The 27,641-nt window shown below is 44.7% G+C and overlaps 1 protein-coding gene across 3 annotated transcripts in view; it reads left to right on the top strand.

Annotated features, from left to right (window-relative positions):
- Nucleotides 1-22,558: 22,558 nt before the first annotated feature.
- Nucleotides 22,559-27,641, top strand: part of CTTNBP2NL (CTTNBP2 N-terminal like) — a 63,539-nt gene continuing 58,456 nt past the window's right edge. For all 3 annotated transcript variants that reach the window (XM_054512679.2, XM_064588636.1, XM_064588635.1), the window contains exon 1: nucleotides 22,559-22,705. The gene's annotated coding sequence lies outside the window, so the exon portion shown is untranslated. The remainder of the gene's footprint in view (nucleotides 22,706-27,641) is intronic.

The following is a 27,641-nucleotide window of genomic DNA, read 5'->3' as shown; positions in this document are numbered from 1 at the left end:
TGGCTTGACAAAATGAATATGCATTTGCCAGTGTTTTCAAGAAAAGGTATAATAAGGGCGCCTGGGTGGCTCAGTTGGTTAAGCGACTGCCTTCGGCTCAGGTCATGATCCTGGAGTCCCAGGATCGAGTCCCGCATCAGGCTCCCTGCTCAGCGGGGAGCCTGCTTCTCCCTCTGACCCTCCCCCCTCTCTTTTTTTTTTTTTTAAAGATTTTATTTATTTATTTGAGAGAGAGAATGAGATAGAGAGAGCATGAGAGTGGGGAGGGTCAGGGGGAGAAGCAGACTCCCTGCTGAGCAGGGAGCCCGACGCGGGACTCGATCCCGGGACTCCAGGATCATGACCTGAGCCGAAGGCAGTCGCTTAACCAACTGAGCCACCCAGGCGCCCTGACCCTCCCCCCTCTCATGTGCTCTCTCATTCTCTCTCTCTCAAATAAATAAATAAAATCTTTAAAAAAAAAAAGAAAAGAAAAGGTATAATAAGGTATAAGATGTCCAAAAGACAAAAATATTGACTACTGTAGCCCCTTAAACAGCCAAAGTAATGGAGGAGGACGTGGAATGAAAAGCAAGAAAGAGAAAGGAAAAAACTGAATCTTCGATGACATTCTCCCAGGGGCGGGGCTTAAGGATATGCATTTTGGGGCTCCTGCGTGGCACAGTCAGTTAAGTGGCCAACTCTTGGTTTTGGCTCAGGTGGTGATCTCAGGGTGGTGAAATCGAGCCCGACCACAGAGTCTGCTTAAGACTCTTTCTTCCTCATGAAGGCGGGGAAATCGGAGGGGGAGACGAAGCATGAGAGACTATGGACTCTGAGAAACAAACTGAGGGTTCTAGAGGGGAGTGGGGGATGGGTTAGCCTGGTGATGGGTATTAAAGAGGGCACGTTCTGCATGGAGCACGGGGTGTTATGCACAAACAATGAATCATGGAACGCTACATCAAAAACTAATGATGTAATGTATGGGGATTAACATAATAATAAAAAATTTTAAAAAAAAAAAGACTCTTTTTTCCTCTCCTGGGTGCCTGGGTGGCTCAGTTGGTTAAGTGACTGCCTTCAGCTCAGGTCATGATCCTGGAGTCCCGGGATCGAGTCCCGCATCCGGCTCCCTGCTCAGCAGGGAGTCTGCTTCTCCCTCTGACCCTACCCCCCCATGCTCTCTCTATCTCATTCTCTCTCTCAAATAAATAAAATCTTAAAAAAAAAAAAAAAGACCCTTTCTCCCTCTCCTCCTGCCCCTCCCCACTTCGCTAAAATAAATAAATAAATCTTTTATTAAAAAAAAGGAATATGCCTTTTAACAAATTCCCTGATTCTTAAGTAACCAGCTTGAGAAAGGTCCTTAGAAACGTTTTTGGAGATTTAGTCAAGTATGAAGGCCACACACTACAGCAGGAAAGGTCTGGGCTATTAGAGCCAAACAGGCCTGGGTTCAAATCTTGCCATACTACTTTTTATCGGGGTAACCCTCTGCTAGTACTTAACCTCTCAGATTCTAAGGTTCCATTCCTAGTTAGATAGATAATTAATCCTATCTTGTCGGACAGTTGTGAATATTAAATTAAAAAACACATGTAGGGCCCCTGGGTGGCTCAGTCGGTTAAGCGTCTGCCTTCAGCTCAGGTCATGATCTCAGGGTCCTGGGATCGAGCCCCGCATCGGGCTCCTTGCTCAACAGGGGAATCTGCTTCTCTCTCTCCCTCTGCCCCTCCCCCTGTTCATGTTCTCTCTCTCTCTCTCTCTCTCAAATAAATAAAATCTTTAAAAAAAATTAAAAATAAACAACACATATAATGTGCCGGGAATATAGTAGATACTTAATAGATGTGAGTTTATTTTCATGGTCTCTGTTTTCCAAGTGTTTACACCTCCCTCCAATGTTCTATGGCAAATTGGCATTCTTACCCCTCCACTCAATGACCTCACAGAGATGAACACATATAGTCAAAAGGGTCAGCTCTTCTGCTAATAGCAAAGTCTTCTGCCCATACCTTCCCTAGAGTTCCTCTTTCCTCCTCTAGAATAGATCAAGAGCAAAAAATTTTTGCTCTTAACTACCTATTAATCATTAATAATAGGTCTGCATATTTTTACAGTCTTCAGTCTGCCAAGGCTTTCAGCTATATTTCAGGACAAAAGCTTGAGAAGAAGGTGGGGCAGACACCTTTATGACTCACACAAAGAGGTCTGGAAGTAGCTGGTGTGCACCAGCTAGAATGTGGGGGCGCTGGGACTTAGAAGCCACAAACCTTGTGCACTCTCCATTAGGCTATACTCCCCACCATCAAGACCTCAGGACTCAGAGCTTGAGGACAAAGAGGAAAAAGGGGCAGCGAGTATCTATTTCCTGTTGTTTCCTGCCCCTCTCCGGAGGAGTGATTGCTGGAAATGAGGGGGTGGCAGAAGTCCATCTCCCAAGCTTGTCTGTGCATACCCCAAACACCTCATTCCCCTGAAGAGCTGCTCCCTTCCGAAGTCCAAATCAGAAGGTTGCAGCCGCAAGGCGTCTCTGCCTTCTCGGTCCACTCCAGGCTGCCAGCCTTCTGCAACTCCACACCCCCACCTGCTGGAGGCTGCCTTGCACAGAGCCTGACTGTCCACAGCCTGCCTTGGACAGCTACTCTCCCGGAGTCCCCCATGCACCCTTCTGGGACTGCTTTGGGGGCCAGGAACAGGCTGGAACGGGTTGCAGGGACGGGGGAGCACTGCTATTTCATTCCCTGTCTTACTGTAAATCTTAATCCTTGAGAGTGGGAGAATGCTTTGCTCTCTCTGAACTTGTTTCTCCCAAGTTGTCGCCAGAGGAAGATTCATCCCAGACTTTCCCTGCACTCCGAGGGTGAAATGGGATAGAATAATAAGACACCCACTCTGCCAGATGGAAAGAATTGGGGCTTTGGAGAGGAAACTGCTATAAATTTCAGAACTAGGGGGATAAAAGCAGCAGCGTTCCCAATAAACAAACGGAGAAACTCAGTCCCCGAGAACCAAAGTAAGCAACTGCAAAAAAAGAGACTTTGTTTATTCACTGACTTATTCAGTTACTCAGATACATTAATTGAGCACCTACGGTGTGCCTTCCATGGACCGTGATACATGGTTGAAAAACTCAGTTGCTGTGTTTTGAGTCCCCTTCCTGGACCACTCATCACCTTTGTCCTCTCTACCTCTGTGCCGCTGTTTTCCTTGTGAATACTTCCCGCTGTGCTCTTGATAACCTTCATTCCACTATAAACAAATTCTACGTTCACAGCACCCTCCAAGAACTTTCACTATGTCCTCCTCCTCACCGTAACTAAAACCTGGCCTTACCCCAAGGACGCTGGCCCCCTTGCAGCCTTCTTGTATGGAAGCGGCTCTTCCTCCCACGAGTTCCATTTTCCAACCAAGAAGGGTGCACTTGGAGTCAGCGGTCTCCCAATACCCCCTGCCAGTTCCATGCTATTGCTCTTCTACTCTCATTTAAAGCCCTGCTCAAGCTGCATGGCTCATCGCCCTCACCTTTTGTTGCTGTCATTGACCCTGGCCCCCACCAGCTGAGGACTCTCCCCACTCACCACTGCATTAACTCCTACCACCATCCCGAGACAAATTGCTGAGGCCAACCCATCTGGCACCCTCGCCTCCCCCAACTCTGTCCTGATCACTTCAAATAACCTACTTTCCTTGTCAAGGCCACAACTGGACCCTTACTGGCATGGCTCCGCCTTCCCAAAATCTTCAACATCCCACTTGGACCATGACCTTGCCAACTCTCTTCTAGTCCTCCTACTTCTCCACTCCTTGACTTCACTGAGTACCAGCACTTCCACCCTTTTATGGCCTCACAGTTTATCTTCCCTCCCCGTCAACCCCGGGGCTCAATCCTTTGAAATCCAAGCGAGACCTCTGGTCAATATCTTAGATGATTTCTCATCAGCCTCCTCAATACCCTTGCTCCCTTTTCCTTCCTCTCACAAGTCCTGGAGAACCCTGACCCTGAGTCAATTCTACAACCTGTCTGCCCTGCTTTGAAGGCTGGATTTCTGAGTCCTGGTAGAGAAAATTGTACACTCTGGCACAAATCGGTCTTTTGAAAGGTTCATCAAGGGCTATTGCAAATCTGCCTCATTCTCCCCAACCCCTCAGCAGATAGCCTTCCTCCTACTTCACTGAGAAAGTCAAAGCCAGGAACTCCCTCTGCTTCTCATCCCCCCTTCTCTCATAAATATAGTCACAGATTACCCACCTTGAATCCTTCCTATGGTCTCCAGCCTCAAAAGATGTTGCTCTCCCTGTTCAGAATCAGCTTTTCCCCCTGGGTTTGAATTCTTGTCTTCCATGTCCTCTCCATCTCTGACATTTCTAATCCTTTCCTTTATTGGTGTATCAGTCAGGGTCCACTCAGGAGACAGAAACCACACCCTAATGTGAACAGGGAAATTTTAATATAATTATTAACTGTGCCAGAGGATTACCTTCCAAAGGGAAAGAGAGAACTCTATAAAAGACACATTGCCCAATATGGGGAGGAACTTCTACCTCTGGGGCTGAGACAGAGTATCCAGAGAAGAAATAAATCTGGAAAAGGCCCCAACCCCCAGGGGCCTAACCTGTGTTGCAAAGGGATGACAGATAGGCTGGCTGAGATAATGTGCCAATAGAATTCAGCAAGAAGCCACCCACTCTCTGGGGTACTTGAAGAAACCATCTGCATGGAGGGTCTGTGCTGCAGAACTTGCTGAGACCACCACACACAGCCCAGAAAGCTACCTGGGGTGCCAAAGGACATGCTTGGTGAGGTGCTTGCTGGGAAAACACCTATAAGGATGCCACACTCTGGTAAGCTGAGAGAAGCTGTCCACAGGGAGGGGCTCCCGTGTGTAGCTGGTTGCCACACTTGCAGCTGGTCACCATATGTTGCCGATGTTCAGCCACAGGAGGCTGCCAAGAGAAGCACATGGAAACCAAGAAGAAAAGCTCTTTTCTCCCAGTGTCCCTTCAGCACCCTTCATTAACAAAGCTTAACATTGTGCCAGCTGGTGAAAGAGAAATGTTGGGGCACCTGGGTGACTCAGTTGGTTAAGCGACTGCCTTCGGCTCAGGTCATGATCCTGGAGTCCCTGGATCGAGTCCCGCATCGGGCTCCCTGCTCGGCAGGGAGTCTGCTTCTCCCTCTGACCCTCCCCCTCTCATGCTCTCTCTCTCTCTCATTCTCGCTCTCAAATAAATAAATAAAATCTTTAAAAAAAAAAAAAAGAAAGAAAGAGAAATGTTTACAGGGTCTAGCTCTACGATCACAGAGCAGGGTATATTTGGAGTGGAGAGGCAATATATTGATAACTGACATATTGGTATCTTCCACTTTCCTTTCTTTACCAGCCTCTTTCACTCAGCCTATAAACATGTGCAAGTATTATCAATTAAATACACACACACACACACACACACATCTCCAGGTTCTATACTCCCCACTGGTTGTGACAATGTCTTTGTCATATCCTTTTAAGCCAAGCTTCTAGAAAATGTAGTCCTCACTGATTGTTTTCTTTCCTCAATTTTCTTGTCACCTCCGTTTCTCTTTTAACCTGGCTCTAACTACCACTATTCAGAAAAATTTCTATATCTAAACTCATCAATGAAATTCAAAGAATAATTTGTATCCTTATCTTTTTTTATTTGACATTAGAGCACTTTACAGTGATAACTATTATCTCTTTGCTTGGATTCTGTGACATTCCTTTGGCAGATGTATTATTTGCTCAAAATTTTCTTCTCTTCCACCCTTGCCATGGGTCACTGTGGGCAGAGTATTCTTCCCTTCCCCAGTTTACTTTGGACTTGGCTATGAGACTTGCATTGGCAATGACAGGGGAATTGAACTGACAATGTGGTCAGTTCCAAAAAGAGACTTTTTCACTGCCCTCTTGCACTCTAGTCCTCAGCCATGTGACAAGGATGCCCACCATCACCGCTCTCTACCAGCCTGAGCCCCAGAATAAAAAACACAAAGAGCAGACCTGAATACAATCCACAGCCTGGATCAGAGCTGTCAGACCCTGGCCATAAAGCCATAAACATGCAATAAATGTGTTATTGCAAGTTATTAAGATGGTAGGATTTGGCAATGCAGCAAAAGCTAATTAATCTGTACATAGATTAAAAAAAAGAGAGAGAGAGAAACACAAATTGACAATATCAGGAATAATAGAAGAAACCACTGCAAATTCTATTAATATTAAAAGGATATGATTTAAATATCTTACAATTTTTTTGTCAGTTACACTTCAATAAAGCTGGGGGGGAGAAGATATGAAGTGTACAAATTCCTTGAAAGACAAATTACTAAAGCTGTCACAAGAGAAATAGAAAATCGGAATAGCCCTTTATCTATTAAATAAATTGAATTTTTGATTTAAAAACTTTCCACAAGGAAAACCCCAGGCCCAACAGCTTCACTGATGAATTCTACTTATCACTGAGGGGAGAAAGGATACCAATCAAACTCAAATTCTTATGGAAAGTAAAATAGGAATGAATTATTACCAACTCATTTTATGAAGCCAGTATTACCCCAATATCAAAACCTGACAAACACACTACAAGGAAATAAAATTGGGCCAATATCTCTCATGACTGTCGATGCAAAATCCTCAATAAAATATTAGTAAATAGAATACATAAATTTAAAGAAAGGATTTTTAAGGGGATAATAAATCACGATCAAGTGGAGTTTATCTCAGGACTGCAAGATTGATTTAGTGATAATTGACCACTATAATTTACCACATTAAGAGAATAAAGGAGAAAAAATTATCATCTGAACTGATGCAGAAAAAGCATTTGATAAAATTCAACATCCATTCATTGTGAGACTCTCAGCAAATAAGGAATAGAAGAAACCTTTTTAGCCCAAAAGACACCTACAAAAAGCTTAGAGCTAGCATGATACTTAATGATGAAAGACTGAATTCTTTCCTCTCTCAAGATCAAGATCAAGGCAAGAAGGTTTGCTTTTTCCACCTCCATTTAACATTGTAATACAGTACCTAACACAACAATAAGGTATGGGGAGGGTGGGTTGGGGGAGAGAGAGAACACAGTTTGCAAAGGAAGAAAGAAAACTTTCTGTATTTACAGATGACATGACTGTGTATATAGAAATTCCTAAGAAATCTACCTCCCCCCAATGTGAAAACTAATAACAAATTAAACAAGGTTACAGGATACAAAGCCAAATACCAAAAATCAACTGTTTTTTCATAAACTATGAATAAATTATTGAAAAACTTTAAACTTTAATGCCATTTGAGATTGTATCAGGACTTCAATTCTTTTTTTTTTTTTTTTAAGATTTTTTGTATTTATTTATTTTGAGAGAGAGAATGAGAGACAGAGAGCATGAGAGGGAGGAGGGTCAGAGGGAGAAGCAGACTCCCTGCCGAGCAGGGAGCCCGATGCGGGACTCGATCCCAGGACTCCAGGATCATGACCTGAGCCGAAGGCAGTCGCTTAACCAACTGAGCCACCCAGGCGCCCCAGGACTTCAATTCTAATCAGATGGAGTAACAGGGACAAAATTTACTCTCCCACCTGAAACAACTAAAACACCAGACAAAATATATGAAATAACAGTTTTCAGACATTAGATATCAGGCAGCACAAGCAGTGATCCCTAAGAGAGAGGAAATCAGCAAGATGAGCCCTATGATCACCCAGCCAGAGCCAACAAGGCCCCCTTGGTTTAGATCATGCTGGCAGTCCAAGGAGGTCAAGTCAGCTAGAGTTCACATGGAAGAGCATCAGAGATGAGAGAGCTGCACACAGAGAGAGAGCCTTAGAGATCTACAGAGGGTCTCCCTTGTCTTCAGCTTGAGTGCTGATCACACCTTCAAGTGAGGAAAATATCCAAAGCTGAAGGAAAAAACAAACAAACAAAAAAAACCTGTAGGGAGTAAAGGGGAACATCCTCAGTGTTTACCCACCAGCCAAAGTTGAAAACCTCATAATTTACAGGTTATCAAGTGAGTATTCAGAACGGTATTCAGTAGTGGACAATTGGCCTTAGACAATAGACAGTTCTGGCCATATCTAACAAAGCAAACCTCAAAAGGACCAGTTTCCAAGTAACTTAACTATGTCCCAGAACAACACTCAAGTATATTTATAGGAATATAAAAATATCCAGCACCCAAGAGGGTAAAATACATAATGTCTGGAATCCTATCAAAAATCACAAGACAAAAAAAAAAAATCACAAGATATGCAGAAAAATACAATTCATCATGAAAAAAAATCAATCAATGAAAACTGTCCTGGAAATGACATACATGATAGAATTAGTAGAGTTATTAAAACTCTATTCCAGGGGCACCTGGGTGGCTCAGTTGGTTAAGCATCCAACTGTTGATTTTGGCTCAGGTCATGATCTCGCAGTCATGAAATCAAGCCCTGCATGGGGTTCTGCACTCAGCAGGGAGTCTGCTTGAGATTGTCTCCTTCTCCCTCGGCCCCTCCCCCCGTGCTCTCTCTTTCTCTCTCTTTCTATAAAATAAATAAATAAATCTTAAAAAAAAAAAAAAACTATATTCCATATAGTCAAGAAAGTAAAGGAAAGATTGAGCATCTGGAAAAAAAATGATCAGGGCATTAGTGAAGCTGTGAGACACTTTAAATAACCTATTATATGTGCAAGTGGACCCTACAGGAAAAAAGAAAGAGGAGAATCTTTAAAATATATATATATACATTTAATATTTGACCAAGCAATTCCACTCCTAGATATTTACCAAAAAAATGAAGAAATGATGACCAAAATCCTTCTAAATTTTATGAAAATTCTAAGTCCACAGAAGAAACCACAAGCAAGAAACATGAAAAACCAAGGCATATAATAAAAGTGCATCAAAAAATAAAATACTTAGGAATAAATTTAACAAAATATATGCAAAACATACATGGAAAAACTAGAAAACATTGGTGAAAGAATTTTTTTTAAGTAGACTCCACGCTTAGTGTGGAGCTCAGCACAGGGCTTGAACTCATGACCCAAGCTGAGATCAAGAGTCAGCCACTTAACCCACTGAGACACCCATGTGCCCCAAGGTGAGAGAAATTTTTAAACACCTTTAAAAATAGATGAGAAGATAGAACACTGTTAAGATGTCATGTCTTCCCAAAGTAACTCTTCCCAGCATAATTCTAGTAAAAATCCCAGGAGGCTTTATTTTGTAGACATCGACAAGCTGATTTTAAAATTCATGTGGGGGAGACGCCTGGGTGGTTCAGTGGGTTGAGCAGCTGCCTTCGGCCTGGGTCATGATTCCGGGGTCCTGGGATAGGGTCCCGCATCGGGCTCCTTGCTCAGCAGGGAGCCTGCTTCTCCCTCTCTCTCCCTCTGCTTGTGCGCTCTCCGTCAAATAAATAAAATCTTTTTAAAAAATAAAATAAAATTCATGTGGGATGCCTGGGTAGCTCAGTCAGTTAGGTACAACTCTTGATGTCTGCTCAGGTCTTGATCTCAGGATCATGAGTTCAAGCCCTACACTGGGCTCCACACTGGGCGTGAAGCCTACTTAAAAAAAAAACAAAACAAAAATTTATGTGCAAGTTCAAGGGACCTAGAATAGTCAAAACCATTTTGAAAAAAATAAATATATAACTTAACTTGAAGATTTATTACAAGTACAAGAGTTTTACAAGTACAATAATCAATACAAGGTGATATTACAGTAAGGATAGACATATCCACAAATGGAACTAAGTAGACTCAAAGAATAGCAATAAGCACATAACAAGATATTCGATCATCAAATTGATACAACAGATAATGCAAATTAAAACCAGAATTAGGGGCGTCTGGGTGGCTCAGTTGGTTAAGCGACTGCCTTCAGCTCAGGTCATGATCCTGGAGTCCCAGGATCGAGTCCCGCATCGGTCTCCCTGCTCGGCAGGGAGTCTGCTTCTCCCTCTCCCACTCCCTGTTTGTGTTCCCTCTCTCGCTGTGTCTTTCTCTGTCAAATAAATAAATAAAATCTTTAAAATAAAATAAAATAAAACCAGAATTAGGTACTATCACATACCTACCAGAATGACTGAAATTTTAAAACAGTAATGATATCAAGTAAAGTGAAAAATGGAGCATCTGGAAATCTCATATATTACTGATGAGAGTGTAAAATGGTATAACCGCTTTGGAAAGACGTTAAGCAATTTCTCTTAGATATACAGTTAATAGGGATGCCTGGGTGGCTCAGTCGTTAAGCGATCCTTCGGCTCAGGTCATGATCCCAGGGTCCTGGGTTCGAGCCCCGCATGGGGCTCTCTGCTCAGCAGGAAGCCTGCTTCTCCCTCTCCCACTCCCCCTGCTTGAGTTCCCTCTCTCCCTGTGTCTCTCTCTGTCAAACAAATAAATACAAAATCTTTAAAATATGTATATATACATTTAATATTTGACCAAGCAATTCCACTCCTAGATATTTACCAAGAAAAATGAAAAACCATATACACAAATTTATACACAAATGTTCATAGCTGTTTCATTCATAATAGTCCTGAACTAGAAATAACCCAAATGTCCATCAACAGGTGAATGAATAAACAACTTGCAGTATATTCATTCGGTGAAATTTTACCCAGAAATAAAAAAGATCAAGCAATTGAACCATGAAATGACATTGAGATAACTAAAGAGTATATACTGTGTGATTTCACTGATATGAAATTCTAGACTAAGTAAAACTAACCTATGGGGATAGACACCAGATCAGTGGTGGCCTGGAGAAGGCAGTGCGTGGGAATAACTGTGGAGGGGCATGAGGGAACTTTTACTATGATGGAAATGTTCTGTATCTTGACTGGAGTGGAGGTTACACGGTGTATACATATGTCAAAACTACACCGGAACCGCCCGCCACCTGCTGAGGTGGTAGCATCTGATGGTGGCCTCTGTCTGGGAATAGTACACTCAGAATGGGTGTGCTGGTTGTATGTAAATTACACCACAGTAGGTTGTTTTTTAAACAGGAAGTGGGGAAAAAAATCTAAATTCATCCCTCCTTCCTGATTCTCTGCCTACATGTCTGGACAGTCCTTCTTAACCTTCTTTTTTTTTTTTTTTTTTTAAGATTTTATTTATTTATTTGACAGAGAGAGACACAGCGAGAGAGGGAACACAGGCAGGGGGAGTGGGAGAAGCAGGCTTCCTGCTGAGCAGGGAGCCCGATGTGGGGCTCCATCCCAGGATCCTGGGATCACGACCCGAGCCGAAGGCAGACACTTAACAACTGAGCCACCCAGGCACCCCCTTTCTTAACCTTCTTTATAGACGCTTCACTTTGTTTGCCCTTTGAAACATAGTGATTACCTGATGTCCCATTCTCGATGTTCTCCTCTCTCATATAACCTGACATTTCACTCATTGCTAATGATATAACCACCACTTATTGAGATTGAGATCAATCTCAAATCTATCTATCTATCTATATCTATACATATATATATATATATATATTTTTTTTTTTTTTTTTTGAGAGAGAGAAGGTGTGATGAGTGGAGGAGCAAAGGGAGAGAGAGAATATTAAGCAGACTCCACACAGAGTGAGGAGCTGACACGGAGCTTGATCTCATGATCATGACCTGAGCCAAAAGCAAGAGTCTGACACTTAAGCCAGCCAGGTGTCCCTCAAATTTACATTTCTCGCACACTTTCCTTCCGAGCTCCAGACAGATATATCCAAAGGCCTGATGAAAAACCTCTATCAACTCAACGTGTCCAAAACTGAGATCAACCACAGCACATAACCTCAAGCCTGCCTTTTCTACTGCATTCTTCATATAAGTTGATACCCTGTGCCTAACACTTAGTAAGCACTGTATATATATTTGTTGAATAAACAAAAGATGGAATCACTAGCAGCCAAAAACTTCCTCAAATCTCTTTCCCTCTCCTATATGAATTAAGCACATGACCCACATGTTCTGTCTGGTCCTGCCTCTCTCCCCCTCCTTTTGCTCGTAAGCGGGCTGCATGACCCGGAGCAAATCCTCACCCCTCTCAGGGCCTCAGAGACATAGTACAAAAGACACTGGGTTTGGAATCAGACAGAAGCAGATTCAAATTCCTGCCTACTACAAATGTATCTTTAGTATATTATGTTGATTCTCTGAACCCCGCCTTCCTTATCTATGAACTAGAAAGACCAATATCTATATTCTAAGGTTATTCTGAGAAGTAGATGAAATAGAAGGATACCATTGCCTGGCACAAGGAAGTACTGCTAAATGTTGGTTCATCCTCTTATCCTTTCCTTCTCCCCACTACCACCTCTGCTCCCATCCCAGAAGGATGGGGAGTGAGAATGCAGTTGGTACACATCACTGAATGGCACCTTCTCAGACTGACAAGCTTCAGTACTTCAAGATAAGGACTGCCGCTCCCACCACCCCACTCCCCCGCCCCTGAAGCGCCATGGTCACCCCCAGAACCTCCTGCCATTGGTATTCTGGGCAGATGCAGCCAGCTGCAGAGGTGCTATTATGTGATGGTGCATCTGTCTGGGAAACCAGAACAAAGAAAACTGTGTTTAGAAAGTATATTTTCCCCCTCCGCCGGTAAGCAAGAGAAACAATGGAATTCAAATTGGAATGACCATGAGATAAAACTCCTGCCCACCAGGTGTTTATCCCAGTTCATAAAAACAACTACTTTAAGGTAATGAAAAAACACTCCCTGTTAGGGAAGCAAATGGAACCACATGTTTCTGAAACAGTTTGAGAGAAAACAGCAAATTCCACGAGCCGACAGCAGCTGCATGTCAAGGAGGATGGGCACAGGCCGTGCTCACACATACTTCCCACAGACCAGGCTCCAGGGACAGCTGGGCCCCTTGAAATTCCACCACCTAGAAGGAAACCACATGCACCTTCCATCTGTCAAGCCCCCTGCTTCAGGGGGATGTGGGAAGACTCCCTTTTTTTTCCTACACCCACAGCCTAAAAATTCAACTTCATTTCTGTCTCTTCCCTGATGCCCTACCAACTCTGTCCCTTACGACACTGTGTTCCTTTTTCTCTGTTGTCCCCAAAGATAAGCCCACAGGCTTTTAGGGTTGGAAGCATTTGTTGTTAATCACTAGAAGAAAATGGGGGCGCCTGGTGGTTCAGTCGGTTAAGCATCTGCCTTCGGCTCAGGTCATGATCCCAGGGTCCTGGGACTGAGCCCACTTCGGGCTCTCTGCTCAGCGGGAAGCCTGCTTCTCCCTCTCCCACTCCCCCTGCTTGTGTTCCCTCTCTCACTGTCTCTCTCTCTGTCAAATAAATAAATAAAATATTTTTTTAAAGAATTATCCTGACACTTGTTGAAACAGTGAGGAAGACTTTATTCAGAAATATTGCAACGAGCATCATGGCCGTGGCAAGAGGAGAAAGAGAAGGTTCAACTCCAAATCCAGATGGACAAAGGGGGATTTACAGCCAACAAGCCAAGTGAGGGGTCAGTGAAAGGAAATTTTCTAAGAGGACACATCAAGGGTAGGGAAATTCTTGCTAAACTGACTTAACAGGATTCTTGATGAAGGCAGGCCAAGGACCTTTATGTCAAAGAAGGGGGATGAAGAACTTGATCAGATATCACGCATGATAGGGGCGCCTGGGTGGCTCAGTTGGTCAAGCGACTGCCTTCGGCTCAGGTCATGATCCTGGAGTCCCGGGATCGAGTCCCGCGTCAGGCTCCCTGCTGAGCAGGGAGCCTGCTTCTCCCTCTGACCTTCCTCCCTCTCATGCTTTCTCTCTATCATTCTCTCTCTCTCTCAATAAATAAATAAAAATCTTTAAAAAAAAAAAGATATCATGCATGATATCATCCTAAACTGACTCAGCAGGATTATTGCTAAAGCTGGCCACGCAGGCCCAGTGAGGCCGAGGAGGGAGCAAGGTGGCTCCGGGGAGCCCGACTAAAGTTTGTTCAAGGAGATGGTCTTGTCACCAGTTCTCTGGGGCAGAGTGGCACCAGATGACTCCAGAGAGATACACAGGAACCAAATAAGGAGAGTTTTGTGAATCTGGTTGTCCTAAGAGCATTGAAAAGTTTTGATTGGGAGGGAGGGGTGTGACATGATCAGGTTGTGTCTTCCTCAAATCGACTCAGCCTGCTACAGAAAATAGACCGGAGGGGCCAGAAATGAATGCTGGAAGATCCCTCAGAAGACAAAGCTATGGTCATGGAGAGATAGGACGATGGACAGGCCAAGGTGGAGGTGCAGGTAGAAATAGACATAAAAGAATCTGAGACATTCAGGAGGTAAAACTGACAGGACTTGGTGACAGATTGGTGGCAGAGAGAAAAAGGTGTAAATAAATCTCCTGGGGTCTTGTTTCATCTTCACTACAATCCTATAGTAAACACAGTGTTATCTTTTCAATTTTATGGATAAGGGATTTGAAACTCACAGTAGATAAGAGACTCGCTCGGGTCCCATAGCTAGGAGGTGGGGCGGTAAAGTCGCTCTCCTTCCACTATGCTTACCCTGGAGTTGGTAGAGCCCACTCCCTCTCTCATGCCTCTGAAGCTACGCCTCTTCTCTACCTCTAGCACCTGCTTCACCAACATTCCCTGTTTGTCAATGCCACGGGAAAATAAATAAAAATATGATCACAGAGGCTGGCTGCAGTTTGAGGCAGCTGACCTCCACCAGAGAGTGCAAATTGATTCCTTTGTTGAGGAGAGTGACTTCCTGGGCTTCTCTGGCAATGAAAAGTGAGGGCCCCCTGGGCAGAACTGAGATGAGAGAAGTTTGGGCCACAAGGAGTTAAACTGCTCTGCATAGCAAAGCTAGAGACACTTTGGAGCAGGCTACCACTCCAGCCTTAGGGCCCAGCGCACAGGGACTCAACATATTTTTGTTGAAACTCTGGAAGTGGGGTCCGGCGATCTCTGATTTAACAAGGCTTCCGGATGATTCTGATATACCCTCAAATCTGAAGACCTCCAAGCTTTTTTTAAAACATTTTTTAAAAGATTTTATTTATTTATTTTTCAGAGAGAGAGAGAGTGAACACAAGCAGGGGGAGAAGCAGAGGCAGAGGGAGAAGCAGGCTCCCCGCTAAGCAAGGACCCTGATGTGGAATTCGAAGCCAGGACCCTGGGATCATGACCTGAGCCAAAGGCAGATGCTTAACCAACTGAGCCACCCAGGCATTCCCAAGAACCTCCAAACCTTAAAAGCTTTTTATAACACTGTCCATATCATCCCCAGACCCCAAATCCTCAATGAAAAGCTGCTACACACAAGAGTCTTTCTCCAGTAGTGCTTTAGACAACAAAGGACAAAGACCAGCCATCCTAGAGTTTCTGACAACGACCAGTAGCAAGGAAAGACCAGGTCAAGGGTTGGGCAAAGTTAGAGAAGCAAGCTGCAGCTCAAATTGACCTGAGAGCAAATATGAGACAACCCCTCAGATGTGGAGTAAACACTCACTATTTGCTTCCCAAACATCCATCCCCATTTTTTCTGCTAATGAGTGAATGAATGAATGAATGAATGAATGAATGAATGAATTTTCATTTGAGGTTATAGCTTTTCCCCATGCTTAATCCATAGCTCCAGATAGAGCACATGACCCAGATCTAGTCAATCAAAGCAACTCTTCCCCCTGATCACAGTGATTGGTTCAGGGATGAACAGAAGGTCCAAGCAGAGCCCAGAGAACAGAGTGGGATTTTTCTCGGGCTTCTGGGAAAGAGGGAGGTGAATATGACTGAATATGAAGCTGGAGCGACTATGCTTACTGCCAACTGAGGAAGAAAGCATGTCTGAAAACAGAACCAACACAGAAGTAGAGTTGAGAGTTACAGAGAGAGAAACCTGGTCCTACTAACATTTCTGAGAAGCTGGATCAAGTCTTATCTGAAGACAGTCTAGTCCTGGACTTTTTCAGTACATAAGCTAATGATGAGTGTTTTCGTTTTGGCCAGTTTAGATGGAGTCTTCTGTCCCTTACATCGGGAGGAATACCAACTATGACATAAGACAGTGGGTTGAATGATGTTATTTGGAAAGTGTGGTTACAGAAAGAAGGAGAACTGAGATCAACAAGTTACACAAGCCCACCTCCCCTCAAGACTATGAGCACCTGAAAAGAAAAGGGGACAAGAAATGTACAGATTCCTTCCAACTTGGATCCCCTGGTCATTCTGTTCAAGGCCAACTAGACCCTGCAGGGGCCAAGCAGGAGCCACGAAGCAGGAAATGCAGGCATAGAAGCTTCTAGCATCAGCCTACTCCCAAGGGCCACTTACCAGGAAATTGCCTAGAAATGACGGTGCAGCCGTAACTGGGTCATTACTTTCCCTACAAATATTTCTCCCTTTTTTGAGCAACAAGGACCCATTCAGCCAACTGCATAGGGCCTCAGCTGAAAAAACAGACCAGGGGAAGTGTGTAATTGACTTTCATCAAATCAAAATCGTAGGGCAGCTCGGCCGAGCCAAAGCTCTGTCTGTGGCTGTGGCACAGAAATTACTTTTTGCTTAATGTCAGGTCATGTATAGGGAAGAAGGGGGAATAGAGAGGAAAGAGAAAGAAGGCTGGTCCTCTTTCAACACTTCCGGCAAGGCTACTCAGCCCAGGAGGGAGGTCTGGCTCAAAACTTTGGGGAAAGAAGCCACCTGGGACAGAGGAGGAACCGGAAGAGAGACAGAAAGGGGAGAGATTGGAAGAGAGGGAAAGAGTTAACCTTCAGTGAACTAAGTCAGTTTACAAAAAAATAAAATAAAAATAAAAAAGTAAGTGGCTAACCGAAATCTTTTCCCAACTGTTTGCCTCTGTGGAATTTATATTTGGAAGTAACAAACATAACATCAACCAGTTTATCAACTCATCATCTGGTATCTGTCTCTTCATAATAACTTAATAATTTCAGAGATTAAAATGAAAAGGGAAATTTGAGGCTCATTCAAAGGGACATGGAGTATTCTTCCAGAGACCTATGACTAATCTGTTGTTTGGGAATGAGGGGGTGAGTTAAAAATGACCCCAATCATTGGGAACTTGCCCGGATGATTTGGGAACTTTGTGGCTTATCTCATCTACCTCCATGAATTTTTTATCTGGGCTAGACTGCTTGCCATCTGCATTTCTCTTTTGCCCCTCTATGCGCTTTACATCCATCATCCCAGCCCACCAACTTCAGGGGAGCTTGTGGCCAGGGTGCTCCACAGAGGATGAGGGAGACAGGACTCAGGGTCCTCTGGATGCTCTCCCCACAGCCCCTAACAGAATACTGTAGTGCAATTCCCAGGATGCTGCCCTGTGACACTTTTCCCCAGGAATCCACGGACTTTGGCCCTGGCTTTTTTGCTGCCATCCTATCTCCAGTTTGCAGATCCAGAAAACCACATGGCTTTTGTTTCCTGGTCCTGGGGGAGGGCCACCAAGCAGCCCCAGTAATGGAAAGAACAATGAGTCAAAGAGGTCTGGGCTCCGTCCCACTCCGTCCACCTGCCGGCTCCATGAGGCGGTGGTGCAGGGGTGGGATTGGGGTCTGGAGGACCTCGCTCTTTGATCTCAGTCGAGCTTCTCAGCTATCCCCTTCTTACACTCCCTAAATCTCAGTGACCTCCTGAGAAAATGGAGATTACGGTAACTATTTTATATTTTTTAAGATTTTATTTATTTGACAGAGAGAGACACAGCGAGAGAGGGAACACAAGCAGGGGGGAGTGGGGGAGAGAGAGAAGCGGGCTTCCCACAGAGCAGGGAGCCCGATGTGGAACTCAATCCCAGGACCCTGGGACCATGACCTGAGCCAAAGGCAGAAGCTTAACAACTGAGCCACCCAGGCGCCCTACAGTAACTGTTTTAAAGGTTTGTGGTGAGAATTAAAAGAAATAATGTGCCTGCTGTTAAGTAGGCACTGAACAATTTGACTGATGTTGTTAGCACTATTGTTGTTTTAACCTCTCTGCACTTGCTTTCTTATCTGAAAAACTAGACGTAATAGTAATCACTTCTTAGGCTGGTCACAAGGATTATATGTGTGGAGATCACAAGGATTATACATGCAGAGATTACAAGGATTACACAGGTAATATAGATAAAGCACCTTGGCACAGTGCCTGATACCAGGGAGGCACTCAAGGTTACATTTCTTTCCCTTTCCTTCCCAGCCTTCCCCTACCCAATCCAGGAGAAGAGTGTTGCTGCTCCCTCATGGCCAAGCTGGCTCCAGTATTTAGCTGGAAGCCAGAGAATCCGTCCCTGAAGGTGGTCCTTGGAGCGCCTTACCTGTTGCGCGCTCAGCCTACATCCATAAAAGGAAAAACCGCCAGGTGCGAAGCCTTCCTGGAGCGCTGGGGGATGGCCAGGAGGAAAGGAGACGGCTGCAGGACACATTGCTGGGCACTAGGGGGAGCAATAAGCTCGGGAACACAGTGAGGGCCACGCCCCAAAATCTCTCCACGCCGTGTGTACCAGTCGCCCAGTCGGGCCGATCCAAGCAGGAAGAGAACGCTTAAGGATTACTCGGAAAGGCCTTTGTGGAGACAAATGATGGGAGAAAATGCAGGGATCCGTGGAGAGCGCACACCTTACCTCCTGCTTCAGCTTGGTATCGGCCTAGAGAGCTCTCCTGGGCTTCTAAACTTCCACCTCTGGGTCCCCTGGTGGAGGAGCTCCCTGGAGGTCGAGGAAAACCCGAGATAGGGAAGACTGGCCACTTTTCCCAGTCACTCCAACTTCTACGTCTAGCCCCCAAGCATCTCAGCAAGTCCCAGTCGCTCACAGCTAGAAGGAGTCTTATAGAGCCCCAGATGTTCAACCCCCAGACGTTAGCTGAAGGGCTGGAGCCCAGAGAGGAGAATGAGCTTGAGCAAGATCTCCCAGGCAGTTTATAATAATCCCTCAGAGAGTTTACCAAATACTTTCATGTCCATCATCTGTCTTGAATAGTCACAACGACCTGGTGTTGTGGGCAGGAACTATTACTCCATTTTACAAATGGGGAAACTGAGGTTCAGGTAAGTGCCCATAACTCTCCTCTTCCCTACTAAATTTCCATGGCCACCCACCACCCCCTCCTCTCTTGCTTTCCCTTGTTTTAAAATAGGTTCGAACTATACTCATAACCCCAGGAAGATTGCTACACAGCTCCAGGTATTCCATAAATCAAATTTTAAAATATTTGTGGCATTCCCCATATTCCTAACCCATCCAGCATGATGGAGAGATGATAGAGCATAGTAATTATGAATGTACACTTTGGGATCAGATCTGAGTAAATATTCACTATTCATCCCTTATGAATTCCATGACCATGAACTTCTCTGTGCCTCAGCTTCCCCATCTGTAAAATGGGGATATTCACACCTATCTCCTGGAATTCTTTTATAGGTTAAATAAGATGAACTGTAAGGCAATTTCACAGTGCCTGGCATGCAGTAAAGGCTTGAGAAATGTTTCTCGTATATACAATTTATCATATAGTCATAGAACTGAAATGATCTTTAAGAATCAGTTCCTTAGTTTCATGCTATTTACCAACGAACTTAAATGGAGTTAAGTGGGGAATGTTTGCATGCTGATTTGAATGGTTTTCCCTCCTTCCCAAAATTCATGTCCACCTGGAACCTCAGAATGTGAACTTGTTCGGAAATAAAGGCCTTTGCAGATGTAATGAGTTAAGACAAGGTCATACTAGACTAGGGTGAGCTCTAAATCCAGTATGACTGTTATCCTTATATATCCTTATAAGAAGAGAAGAGGATGTATGGAGACAAAAGACACCCAGGGAAGAAGGCCATGTGAACACAGGCAGAGGCTGGGATGATGCAGCTACCAGCCAAGGAAAGCCAAGGATGGTCCGAGCCACCAGAAGCTAGGAGACAAGCAAGGAATGGATCCTCCCTCAGAGCTCCCTCCCCCAAGGAACCAACCTGTCAACACCTGGATTTCAGACTTCTAGGATCCAGACTGAAAGAGAATAAATTTCTGTTGTTTTAAGCCATCCAGTTTGTGGTAATGTCCAGCAGCCCTGGGAAACTTATATGGTTTGTGAAGAGAGAGAACTCCAACAGAACTCTAATTTTTTTTTACTCCTAGTCTAGCCCTTCTAGTCTGCTCCATCATTATCTCCCCAAACCAGCAAATAAACATTTATGGAACACCTACCTAGGAAGTTTACCTATTTGGAGAAAAATTGACACGAGCTATAATCTTGACCACTTCTTATGAAGGTGTTGCCTGAAACACAGTAGGCATTTAATAAATATTTACTGGCAAGTTGATAAAGTAATAGATATACAAATGTTATACAAACTTAAGATATTATTATGAACCCACTCTCTACCTCTGCGTACACCTTTGTACTAGACTTTAAATTTATTTACACGCTTTATGTACCGAAGAATCACAAAACTTCAGACCTTTCCCACACTGTAGCCTAAAGGTCACCATTGGCTTTACAAACCCTGCCTGTTCACTGCCTTCAGAGGTGATGAATCAAAAGGAAAGCAATCTGAACACCCTTGGGACTCTGATTCCTACCAGGCAGGGATGATGTCATTCTTGCTAGGTCCTCCCACACTCACTCAGGAATGGGGAGAGGGAGCCAGGGAGTCAGAGGAGCTGCTGGTTGCCATAAAGGAAGTAAACCAGCCTGGGAGTAGAATGGGTGGTGGTGGGTTAACAGCTACAAAGGAAAGGAGGGGAGGGAGGGAGGAGCTGATTCACTAGGACAACTCTTAGGGTGACTCAGAAGCTAGCAGAAAATAGCCTGTTCTCCCACATCTGTCTCATTGTCGGGCAATGAGGCACTTCCTCATGGCAAATGCAGAGGCAGGGCGACAGGGAGGAGGAGGAAATGAGATTTTTCACATTTGTGGGCCTATTCCAGCACCTCCCACTCTGTGTTTTTAACCATTTCAGACATTTTGTTTCAAGTCAGGTCAGTGTTCACCAAGCACCTACTATGTGCCTGGCCTTCCTCCTGCCTTTCAGATTGTCTGGTCTCCTGAACACAGGGAACGATGTCTTTCAGTTCTGAATTTCCTGTGTCATTACTTCAAAAACCCTTGGGCTGCTGTTGAGCACCTCAGTACAGTCTTGCTGTCCTTAAATGGGGATGACTCTCTCGGGCCTACGATCAATAGCAGGCAGGCGTGGAGACTTTTTCCGGCCCTGATGCTGTTTTTGTACTCTTCCAGGTCCGTTCTGTGGACCAGTTCTCCTTGTGAGAGTCAATGTGCAGCGAGCAGAATATGGCACAGGTTTAGAGCCTTCCATCCTCATTGGAAGTTCTTTCTTTACCATTTACCAGCTCTGTGACCTTATTTGATTTCTTTTCATTGCTATCTTCTCATCTGTAAAATAGGCAGGATGATGTCTATCTTACAGGTTAGGATAGATTTATCATATAATAGCGCAGATTAAGTAAGATATCATATGAAAGTACCAGCCACTGTGATGACATGTCTTCCTAGATCAATACTATGCCCCTAATACTATCTTGCTTAATAATAATTGTTATGATTAGGCATAATGTATTCAAAGCAATACATTATTTACTCATTATAAATTTTTAACTGTATTATAAGTATTTATTATGTTGTATTTAAAATAATGTGGTTATTATTATCTTAACCAGCTAAATTGATCTGGTGAACTGGAGTGCAGTCTATGAAAAAGGAATCCAGAAAACTTAACCTCAGATAGGGACGCAACTAAGGATGCATCCTCTTTCTTCTCTGGGTTATTTGGTCCTGGGAGGGCTTGCTGCTAACAGCAAGATCTGCATTCCTGTGTTCACAAGAAGGGACAGACATTCCTTGCATCCTCTATACTGCCCTTTGTTCCAGCTTCACGGCAAACGCATTGCCCCACAATAAAATGGGGCCAAGGACACAAAAATATCCCCTCATCGGAGACGCATCGCGTGGAAAACCTCGACAGACTAATTTGCAATTACTCCACTTCTGCCTGGAAGGCAGGTCGGACCGGGTTTTGCTCTCCCTGGTGCTACCCGGTGTCCCCGCGCCGGGGACTCCAGTGCTAGTGTTTCTCTTCCACATGTCATGGGAAAAGAGAAGGGCGGGGCGGGGCGGGGGGTGTCTCCGGATTTATCATCTTTGCGCTCTTGCTTCTAGCACCACACCCACAAGCTGGTCCAAGAGAAAGAGACAGCAGGAAAGCCACGTTACCAGGTTTTCGACAACGAATTCTAAAGCAGACACCAAAGGGCATTTCATTTATTAACATTTTGGATAAAATGAAACGCTAATGTACCCAATCAGCCTGGGCACCCGAAGCCCGCCATTCCTAAGCTTCCCAGACCGGCAGGGTAAAGCACGAAACACTCGCCACCGTGCTGCCCCGAAGCCTCCCACAAGGTGGAAAGTTGCAGAAGCGGAGCCGGGAGGGGCGCGAGCCCACCCCGGAGCCCGGGCCGGAGGAGGGCGCTTCCTCCAGGAAGTGACGCGAGCTCAATCCCAGCCTGGCTCTCCCCAAACAAAAGGGATCCTGGGGCCCCGGGAGGAGCCTAAATGACATTGGAGAAGCCCCTCCTCCAGCCGGCGCGGACTGGTGCCGGGGCTGAGGAAGCGAGGTGGCGATTGGCCCTGGTGAATGCCATTGCGCCCGCCTGGCGGTTGAGGGGCGGGGCCTCGGGGGCTGTGGATGGAGCGGGCGGCGGAGGCGGCGGGGAGCGGAGCCCGGAGCGCCGGGAAAAGGTAGGAGCCGCCTGGGCTGGGGCTTGGCGGTGGCCGGGGGGCCGGGTTCTCGAGAGAAAAGCAAGGGTAGGACCACCGGTGTCCTCCCACCACCGTCCCAACTGCCGCTTGCGCCCATCCCCTGAGGGGGCGGGGCCGTCTCCTCCGCCTCAAGGTATTCCCCGAGGAGGCGGCTCCTCATCCTCCGAGGGTCCTCGCAACTACTTATTGTCCCCCGTCAATCCCAGCTCCGCAAAGGGGCTTCCCTCCTGACACCCCTCGTTCAAGGGCCCCGCTCGCCCAGCGCCGCAACCTTCGGGAGGGCGCACAGGTTCCCATTCTCTAGGCTGCCGCCCCCACCCCCATTTTGTACCCCCGGGAGGCCAGACCCCCCTCCCTACACTTGTCCCTGCTCTCTAGAGTGGGACCAGAGCTGGTTTCACCCGTAAGATAAAAATCAGTGTTTTCCAAAAAAGATGGGTGAAGCAGAAATCAAGACCCGACCTAGACAGCCTGCTCCACAGAAGAAGCGGCCTTCCCCGACTTCAGCTCTTCCCATCCCCCACTCTCTGATGCTCAGGCTTCCTCCAGAAGCCCCTCGGATCCTCTGTTCCCTTGGGCGGGGGAGGGTGATGCTCAGGCTTCCTCCAGAAGCCCCTCGGATCCTCTGTTCCCTTGGGCGGGGGAGGGTGATGCTCAGGCTTCCTCCAGAAGCCCCTCGGATCCTCTGTTCCCTTGGGCGGGGGAGGGTGATGCTCAGGCTTCCTCCAGAAGCCCCTCGGATCCTCTGTTCCCTTGGGCGGGGGAGGGGGGAGGTGGCGGGGGTCCAGAGCTCACCTGCTTCGGGACTGTTTCAGACTCTGCAGGAAGGAGAAATACAAACTCCCCACTCCCCCTTCACCCTTTGTACCTTCCCTCCAATCTCTGCTCCTTGTGGGAGAACCCAACTTCCAAGGGCTTTTTAGGTTTGAGTTGCGTTTCATTTTTGCTTTCTACCCTATTTCTGCCCTTGGGAACTTGATGAAAAAAACCCGTCCTTTTATGTTTCACAGATAGGTGGGTGTGTTGGTCATCTGCAGAGTTGGCCTTACGTGGGTAGAATGCAGTGTATATTGTTTGTCAGTGAATAATAGCATGTTTTCAAATAAAACAGTGTAGATAAGTATATAAAGAGCATTAGATTAGGAATGAGTATCTCCCAGTTTAGGGTGGGCTGGTCCGTTGCGCAGGGAGACTGCAGTTAACCTTGAAGGTGTAGTTCTGTTGAAACAAAAGGCAGGAAGTGTTTGAAGAAAATTCAGGTTCAGCCATCTAGGTTTATCATTAATCTCATCCTGTGGCCTTTGGTTACTCTGTAGCCCCTTTTTTATGGTGGGTTTTTCCTTCCAGGGGAAATTGAAACACACATGATGTTGTTGATTGGTTTTATAACACCGATATTAACTACCAAAATTTAGGGGATGAAAAGTAAGAGCGAGTTTTAAATCTCAGAGATAAGGATAAATAAAAGCAAGGTCAACTCCAGCTATTCACAGACCTGTAACCACCAAGAAGTGTCTCATAAAGGCTTTGTCAAGTTGACCTTCATTTCAGCAGGTGCAAAATACTGATGATTTTGGCCTAATGTTGATGACATTGAATCCCCAGTAATCATCTATTGGTAGCCCTTCCATGTATTAAAATTTGACATATTTTTTAACATCATTTCTTTTGCTTTCAGTCTGAAGTCCATCTTACTACTGTTATCTGTAGCCAAGCTAACAGCAATGAGATGCAAAGAGTTGAAATCATGGGGCGCCTGGGTGGCTCAGTCGTTAAGCGTCTGCCTTTGGCTCAGGTCATGATCCCAGGGTCCTGGGATGGAGCCCCGCATTGGGCTCTCTGCTCGGCAGGAAGCTTGCTTCTCCCTCTCCCACTCCCCCTGCTTGTGTTCCCTCTCTCTGTCAAATAAATAAATAAAATCTTAAAAAAAAAAAAAAAGAGTTGAAATCATGGTGGGCGGTTATAATGGCTTTTACCTTCCTGATTAGACTTTCTGAAGGTAGACTTCCAGAAGTTTATTATTTTTGAATAGTTAGCTTCGAAGTTTTCAGAGCCATTCTCAGTGCTCACAGATCTGTTCAGAGATTGTTTCCAGATCTCCAGTAAAAAAGCACAAAGAAAGAACCGTGTGGTAGGTCTCCCCAGCAAACACAAAACTTAACTGTGATAGGAGAGGGTAAGACGTGGGCCCCCGGCAATAGCAGCAGAAAAAAACTAAAAGCAGAACAGGAAATCCCAAAAAGATATATCTTATTACATGAGCAGAGAACAGAAAATAAACTGAGGTAAGAGACTAAGGAAACCAAAGCAGTGTTCATTGCCAGAGCCTTAATGAGCAGAGAGGAAAAAGCAAATCATGCTCTTTGATTATTTGGCACAATAAGCAAGACCTGTCTGATACACGTCTGGGTCTTGGAAATCTTTCCTCTGACCTCTGACTTTTTCGACAACTGTTTGGTCATATTAGATGAGGAAAAGCATTGTATGCAGAGGATTTTTATGTATATGTCTAATCTGTGTCACTCAATTATAAATTCACTGAGAGCAGGTAGTAGTAATTTTTTTTTAATCATTGTGCCTTTCCCAGTGCCTGGGACAAGGGTTTGTTAAACTCAGTTTGAAGCTGTTACCTTTCTAGCTGTAGACTAGAAAGATAAATTGTTGATAGGATATGGCACAACTTAATATAAACAGTCCATTTCTTTTTGCCTTGATTTAACTTTATTTTCCCTACCTGATGTCTTAGGAAACTCCCGTATCTTAAATGACTAAAATACTGAATTTCCTGTAAGAAAATAGCTGATGTTTATATATATATATATAATTTTGTAATGAAATTTGAAGCCGACTTATTAATGTAATCATTGCTAGTCTTTTTAGGATTTTATTTTTCTGAGAATCTGACCTGAGAGGAAGGAGGTGAATTTAGGAGTGCACACTAGGAACTGATTGCTTATTTTTCAGAATGGTTTCCAAGTGTTTGATTTTGACAAGTTCCTGATCTACTTTGGGATTTTTTTAAGTGGATTTTTAGTCGATTTTGTGCTTTTCTGAACTAGCACTAAATACATGAACAGGGACACAAATAGTATTGGGTCCCTGAATGGAATCAGGCGGACCGATTACGGTGGGCTCAGTGCACTCGGTCTATAATGGATTTGTGTCTTGGCAGAATCAGGTTTGCAATGCTACCAGTTAATTTGCAGAACAGGATTGGAATTCTTGGCTTTTCTGAGTGTAGGACAACCGTGTTTCGAGGGGTTGCCATTGAACTGGCATTTGGTGGCATGATATGAGAAGCAGAGATTTATTTCTAGAGGAAATCTGTCCCATCTGTGGTGGTTGACCCCAGGAATGGCTTGTCAGCCTGCTTCTGAAGGCCATTTTTTTATTTCCTGCATGTTTCTGCTAAGAACTAAAAATCACATCTTCGAAGTTTCAGTTCAAAGCATTTCAGTGAGAAAACAGCTTATTTATTGTGAGGCTATAGAGTGTGGGAATTGACAGCAGAGACTCTAAAGGCAAACCTGGGTTCAAATCCCAGCTCTGCTGCTCTTTTACTGTGTGACCCAGGCAAGAGCAGTTTTCTATCTCACCATATCCCATTTTCCTCAGCGGTGACATAGAAGTAATTCTGAGAGTGGTTTTTTTTTTAAGGTTTACATGAACTAATGTATACATAAATCACAGAGCAAGATCCCTGGCATGTAGGAAGCACACAATATTGGTAGGTATTATTGCCATCCTTATTAGCACTTTGCATGTGAGTTACAGAATTTAATATTAAATATTCTCTTACTCCTTTAGCATTTTAACAGAGGTGAAGAAACAGTGTATGATTTTTGTTATCATTTGATTGCTTTTAAATATTTCAATATATAGCTAAGATTCCTAAGTTGAGGAAACAAAGCTTATATCTGTCATGATCTCAGACATCTGATACAAGGATTTTTAGGAGAGTATGTGTGTCTGCCTCATAGAGTATGTGTTTTGTAATTTTGTCATGCAAATTATCTTTCTTGAATTTTTTGGCCCGAGAAAAAGAAAGGCAAGGGATTCAACCATCTGGTGTCTCCTCTGACTTGTCAGTTGCTACACTCCAAACTCTACCATCTTAAGTACCTCCATCCTCAGTGTCCTATAAATGGTTTTGTAGACACTGGGATGACAGTATAGGGTTGCACCTCAGCAGCCTAGATTTAAGGATTTTCAGTGGTAATTTTGATCAAAAGTGGTTTTTGCCTTTTGAAGACAACTCCCCCAACTGCCCCCAAAGTAAGGAGTGATGATGGGAACAGGTGAGAAGAAACAATAGACGGGAGTTAAGAGTGGAGGTGGGGGGCGTCAAGGACAGGGGTGTGTGTGTGTTGAGGAAAATAGGACTACAAGCAGGCATTGAAGTAAAGAATGCAGTAATATGGTTCTTCCCTGCCAAGTATTTCCAAATTCTGTATTTCAGGTCCAAAGCCAGAGTTTCTGATCTAAATGTATCCTCTGCTGCTAAATGAAGCCTTTCTGACTTGTGGAGCCACAAAGAACGTTATCCTTAATTGTTACTGAGTTCAGTAGAAACTAGAAAAGAAAATAGGAGAGCACAGGATGATGGGGTTTACAGACCAAAAAAACTTCTGACCTTGAGCCTTGAGAGCATCTGCTTGGGTCCTTTGTACACAGCTGCTAGGGAGGGTGAGGCTGAAGAGTGCTGTGGGTTTGCCATCCTAGACTGGGGAGAGCCGGGGAAGAAGTACAGCAGGGAGAGGCAAGCAGGGATGAATTATTTTAACAAGAGATAAGAACTGTAAGTTACAAAGGAGAAAAGAACAAAGGGTAAGTAACAAGTTACAGGAAAAAGAGAGAAGCACTAACTTTGCTTTGGGGAGGTGTGGGGGAAGGGGTGCCCCATCTCTCAGTTTCT

This window comes from Mirounga angustirostris, unplaced genomic scaffold (genome assembly GCF_029215605.1).
Source record: "Mirounga angustirostris isolate CCGP_5_RB_7025 unplaced genomic scaffold, mMirAng1.0.hap1 SCAF_4, whole genome shotgun sequence".
NCBI lineage: Eukaryota > Metazoa > Chordata > Mammalia > Carnivora > Phocidae > Mirounga > Mirounga angustirostris.
Note: the sequence above shows the minus strand (reverse complement) of the source record. Positions and strands in the feature narration are given on the sequence as shown.